Genomic DNA, 6,331 nt, shown 5'->3' with positions numbered 1-6,331 from the left:
AAACATAGAAATGTTATAATCCAAAGGAGTAATACAAAAATTACTTTCATTCCAATCACATTTCAATCCTCTTAACAAATTCAAATTAAACTTGGTCTCCTAAGTGTAAAACAGCAGATTCCAAATCACTAACTCTGTTATTAAGTCCTTCATCAATGTGCTCCTGACTATGCCATAAGTCACTTGCATTCTTGTGCCAATCATGCATGTATTGCTGTGTCTGCACCATCTCATGCAATGCAACAGCAGCAGTGGCAGCAGCAGTGATGACACCAATGAGGCCAAGAATGCCAGCTATGAGAAGTCCCAAAAATCTCTTAGATTGTTTCAACAGTCCTTGAGCCAGGTGGAAAAGAAGATGACTTTCAGGTGATGACTGCCACATCAGATTCATTTTCACTGGGATCCACACTCCTTGTCTTCAGCGAGCCAAGGTGATAATGTCTCCATTCTGTAAAATATTCTCAGACAAGCAAGTATACAAAGCGCCATCCTTATAGAACAAAGCATTTTCAATAATGGTAGCCTTCCCTACCACAAACACATATGGATCTCTGACATGTGATTGAAAGTTATGAATTTGATCTAATTGTAAATATTGTCCATCCATACTTTTATTACCTTTCCATTCAGAAGTAGATACCACTCCTAAGAAGACTTTCCATATTTGTTTTTGATCATGGATTCCAGTGCTATTGCCACCATGGAAAAGGAACCCATTTCCCTATATTTTTCCAATCACTATTATTTTTGGTAAAAATTATTTTTTCATCTAAATCACGGGCATCATGAAAGGGATACTGCATATTACTAATTTGTTGTCCCATGCTATTTATACCATACTAAAATATATCTGCCCTTATATTTGTTGGGATTTCCCATAGCGGCACTTTCCCAAAGTATTCCATAGGAATCATTGAAAATGACAGATCCTTTTCCCATATGGCATTCATACCATCTTTGCATATCACCAGCATTCTTCTTAGGACAACTATAACTTGGATACTTATATTCTTGGTATTGACAGGATGGGAATAAAGTTACCAAAGATTTAGTATTATTATGGCTAAAATTGATCATAGTTCTATTTTTCACAGCCATACATGGTGGGCGATTGCCAATGCAAAGAGGTCAGAAATCAAATGGAAGGAGATTATAAATGTTTTGTCCTTCTTCTTGTGGCTTAAGTGGTAACCTATCATCCACGGGTCCAGGAAATATAATAGTTTTATTCAAATAAACAGGGAAAGAAGGATCTTTCCAGGTTAACACTCAAAGTAATGGGGGATTAGGGATATAAGCCCAATATGTGTAATTACCATTACCATTGCCGGTTTCACTCACTATCAGTAGGATCCATATGTGTAGAAGACTCCACTTCTTCAGTCCTAGGTTTAATCCTTTCCCGGAAACCAGATTTCTTCTCCATTTTCTGAAATGATAAAAGCATAACCTCCCCCCCATACTTTAACCCTGCCTTTTTTTTTTTTTTACTTAAAACATCTTTCCAAAATACTGGTTGATTCTCAGATTCTGCAATTTCTGTGGATGTTTGAGAATGTCCAAAATGACATTCAGCTGGTGTAGAATCATAAACATTAAGAAAATTTAAGGTAAATAGCGCTTTAGCCAATTGGTCTTTAGGTGATATCATACCATCATCTCCCCCTTTTTGTTTTAAAAGCATAGTCTTGAGAGTATGATGGCATCTCTCAACAATAGCTTGACCTGTAGGATTATGGGGAATGCCGGTAACATGTTCAATAGCATATTTCCTACAAAAGGAAGCAAAGGATTTACTAATATAAGAAGGTCCATTATCAGTTTTAATCTTTTAGAGGGCATCCCATCACAGCAAAAGCAGACCAGAGATGGGAGTGAACATGATGAAACCGTTCCCCAGTTTGAGCAGTAGCCCACATGAAATGAGAATAAGTGTCAATACAAACATGAACATATTGTAGTTTACCAAAGGATGGAATGTGAGTAACATCCATCTGCCATAATTGATTACGAGTCAGGCCTCTGGGATTAGTTCCAGCCTGAAAAGGCACTGCTGTTAGTGGTCCACAGGTAGGACAAGTACAGATAATTTCCTGCGCTTGTAGTCTTGTTAACTTTTGATATTTATTTAGCAGGCCTTTAGCATTAATGTGAGTTAAAGCATGGTAATCACGAGCACTTTGTATACACCCCACTAATAAATCAGCTCGAGCATTACTTGCTGTTATAGGACCAGGCAAAGATGTATGAGAACATATATGTGTAATGTAAATAGGATGCTGTCTTAATCTAATGAGATGTTGCAAATCAGCAAAAAGTTGAGATAATTCATCAGTGACAAAGATATGAGCCATTTCAATATGCTTAATAGTAAGGCATACATATTCAGAATCAGAGACAATATTCAAAGGTTCTTTAAATATTGTTAACACCTTAATGATGGCAGCATTGGAGTCTGCCAAGCCTGTTCTTTTCAAGAAGTAATGTATGCTGCTTTTTTAAATTACTATTACTATCAGTAAATATTGTACAAGATAGTTGGGCTATGCACATAGCCCTGAAAAGCACTGCAGAAGTTTATTGTTGGGTTTTTTACAGATAGAGGAATGCAGCTGGCTTGACTTGTCTAAGAAGACACTAAAGAAAGTCTTAGCAAGTTTTAAAACAAAGTGATAGCAACACAGCTGGACATTAACTTTTACAACTAGCAGTGTTTGGGATTGCTGCATACTACAGTGTTGTTACTTTAATCTATGATAAGAGGTTGTTTTTGTGACACACACTCTTTTATAATAATTAAAACCACAATACTTTCTATAACTTGCCACATGCATTTAAGTTCCAAGAGTTTATGAAAATTAGCCATCCTACTTTAGGGCAAAACACACTTTTTTGCAAAAACTTATTAAATTTCAATTAGCATTCTCACAAACTTTTAACCTTTTTAATATTCATTTAAGTTTTACATCCTTCATATTATCCTGTGAAGAAAAATAAGCTATTCATTTCAATCTAGGCAAGAACAACTTTTTATAAAGACTTATAGTAATTTTGTTAATCAAGACTCACAATTTTTATCATTGTAGAGATCTTATTAACATGTAAACTTATGTGTTAATATAAGTGCTTATTTAATTTTTGGCCATTTGAATAGAGCTCTTTTATAAATTTTTATTAATTTATATTACCATCTGGAGGTATCAAAATATACACTGACATTGAACAAACACACACAGAACAATCACAACACAGTAACAGAAACATACAGTTTACAATTAACTCATAATTCTTACTTTCTTGGTATAGCTGCTTTTAAGCTCTCCATTATATCACATTTTAAATATCACTTCTTCAGATTTCTTCTGGAATCCATGTTGCCTGTAACATGCAAGCTTGTTCTTGGAAACATTTTTATTAGTTATCAGCAATCAGTTAAGATAACTTGAGCAGCATAAATGTAGTTAAAACTCTAATTTAGCAGTTTAGACAGACCGTTAACACACATTTTTGGATTATTACTTTGTAAGACTATACTGAGACTTGAAGTTCAGGAGTAAACTATTGATTTAAAACTGAAAATTCCTTTTTAAACCTTGATAAAAATTTTGTACTAATTTTATTATCTTGGTTAAATAAGCCCAATTAGAATTAGCATGGAAATAAAACAGAACACCAATGTTGCCATGTTTTTCTCTTTTTTCAGTGGCTTAATTCTATTAACCCCACTAGCCCACAGCTACATTTTCATGTAGACAGCAGGGGGGTTGCAGAGTTGCTGCCAGAATAGTTTCCTTATCTTAGTTAACACTTTAACAGAGAGTTTTCTTACAAGCCTGATTTCACTAACAAGGACATTATTTAGTATCTTTGTCCATTTTAAATCTTTCAATAGTTTAAAAGTTTTTGGTTAAGGATGAAACTTGACACCCCCTTGTGAGTGTCGAGCATCAGGAGGAATTTGTTGAATAGTTACAGGAAAAGCTGTTACAGCTTGCATTTCCAGAGGCTCACCTTGACTAGATCCCTATAAACGACATCTCATTAATGGAGTAACAGGCACAGGGTTTGGCTTAAAGCTGCTTTTAACATAAGGCAGGTCCATAGAGAAAAGTCCACTAGGTACTTTTCCAGGTTCCAGAGGTGCAGAAGGAACCTCATGAGTCAAATTAGGATATATGTTTACCTTAGAAATATTTAGCTCCAACATGGATTTAGTTAAGAACGGATTTGTGTCTTTAACTTCAAATAACTCCTCTTCTTCCTGATTCTTCTCCAAATTCCTGTCTTTACCTGTATCATTCATAGCCATTTCCTCCCTTGAGAAAAGAACAATCTCCTCCTCTTCGTCAGACTGCAAAGGATCTAATACAGCAGCAATATGCTGTCCTAAGGCCCAAACTGATACAGGTATATTCTCTCCTTTCTGATATGCTCTCCCCAATGCTTTCATTACTTGCCTCCACTGCTTAACATTCATCAAATTCTTTCCTTGTGGTTGAAACCAATAACAATGCTTTTGAACCAAAGCAAACAATTCTAACAAATCTGCAGTCTTAACTGTGATGCCTACACTATGCAACAGTGTTTTCAAAACCTGTGAATATTCTTCCAAGCGTCCTGGTTGATTACCCATACCCTGATGCTAGCAGAAAGCAAAACTTAATAATATGAAGCAGCAATCTACCCGGGTTAATTAATTTTGATGCTCCTTACCTTAAAAAAGGCTTTTCAGCTTTCTGCATTCCCGATCCAGAGGTGGAAGATCCTACGCTGCTGTGCCTTGATGAATCCTCTGCCTCGGGCCCCACATCTGGGCGCCACCTATCGGAGTCTTGGTCAGTGACCCGAGGTATCGGGAATGAAAGACAAAGAAAGATTGGGTTCAGGGGATCTGAGAGCATTGATTTTTCAAGCTCATCAGACAACTTTATTGAGTCAAGGGGCTAGTATATATACCCCTAACCTATGTGACATTCAGCACAAAATCAAGTTACCTATTACCCTTACCTCATTCTATATTAACTAGTGATTGATGAACACCAACAAACTTTACTGGAACTATTATTATAAAAATCAGTAATAACCATGCTCATAAATCTTCTACTCAGGTCGTTCCATTCTATATGCTATTGTTCCGCCTGTCAGTGTTCTTTCCCAGCCATGATTGTGATCTGCACCGATAATCATAAGGGACAGCTTGACTCAGTGGTCAAGGAAGTAACTTGCTTCCATGGAAACAACATGCATTTGTTTCCCACAAATCATATGTACCATGCTCTTTCAGGTAAGTTTAAAGAGTTAGCTGCTATACCCCCGGCTATGCTTTCATATATAGTAAATCATAGTTTTGGAGATAGGAATGTTAGCACAAAAACTGAAGGAAAGGAGATAGCAACAAAATCTCTGCACACAATGCTTAGTTCCCAGAACTAAATCATATGTACCATGCTCTTTCAGGTAGGTTTAAAGAGTTAGCTGCTATATCCCCTGTTATGCTTTCATGTACAGTAAATGCTAGGATTAGAGATAGGAATTATAGCACTGCCGGTGGGGGGAGAGGAGCCAATGGAGGCCTCTGCAACTTCTCTCAGTGGCTCCGAGGTGTGGAGGGCGCATGAGATTCCGGGAAGAAACTCGCGGAGACAGGCTGGTGGCACAAGTCTGGTTTATTCCAGAAGGGTACACACTTTTATAGGGCTTAGGGTGGCGTGTAGGGTTCTGATTGGCTTAAGCTAAAGGCGACCTGAGGTTGGTTGCCATAAGCAGTTACTAGGGATGGGGGCAGATCTATCTATAGGGATGGGGATTGGTTGGGGACTGCATGGAGAGATTTGATAGGTGCAGGCAGGTACTGCTTTCTGATAGGTGGTTGTAAGCAGTTGCTAATCAGAGGGCAGGTGGAGAGGTTTGGAATGGGGGAGGGGAAAGGGGAAGTGAGAGCTGACCAGATGTTAGGCTAGGCGGGAGATAGCGGGAGGTGACCGTTATTGATGTATCTTGCCCGGGTAGGCTGAGGGCGCTTCGCCAGTACCAGGCTGAGGGCGTGGTCGCCCATTCCAGCCACCCTGCTTGCCTGGGTAGGCTGAGGGCACTTCGCCCGTACCAGGCTGAGGGCATGATCACCCGTTCCAGCCACCCTGAACTGTGGCTTCAGGCTGTGCACACGCCTGTTGCCGGGTCAGCTTAGTAACGTTGGTTCACACTCCCACATAGCACAAAAAATGAAGGAAAAGAGAGAGCTGCAAAATCTCTGCACACAATGCTTAGTTCCCTAAAGTAAAGCATATGTGCCATCCTCTTTCAAGTAGGTTTAAAGAGTTAGCTGCTA

The 6,331-nt window shown here is 38.4% G+C and overlaps 1 long non-coding RNA gene across 1 annotated transcript; it reads right to left on the bottom strand.

Annotated features, from left to right (window-relative positions):
* Nucleotides 1-1,244: 1,244 nt before the first annotated feature.
* LOC131274338 (uncharacterized) lies at nt 1,245-4,909 on the bottom strand. Its single transcript, XR_009181573.2, has 3 exons — nt 4,717-4,909; nt 3,297-3,381; nt 1,245-1,432 (listed from the first exon to the last, which is right to left on the bottom strand). It is a non-coding gene; the product is annotated as an uncharacterized lncRNA (long non-coding RNA).
* Nucleotides 4,910-6,331: the final 1,422 nt, after the last annotated feature.

Source organism: Dasypus novemcinctus, chromosome 18, assembly GCF_030445035.2.
Source record: "Dasypus novemcinctus isolate mDasNov1 chromosome 18, mDasNov1.1.hap2, whole genome shotgun sequence".
Taxonomy (NCBI): Eukaryota; Metazoa; Chordata; class Mammalia; order Cingulata; family Dasypodidae; genus Dasypus; species Dasypus novemcinctus.
This window is presented reverse-complemented; position numbering and strand designations above follow the sequence as displayed.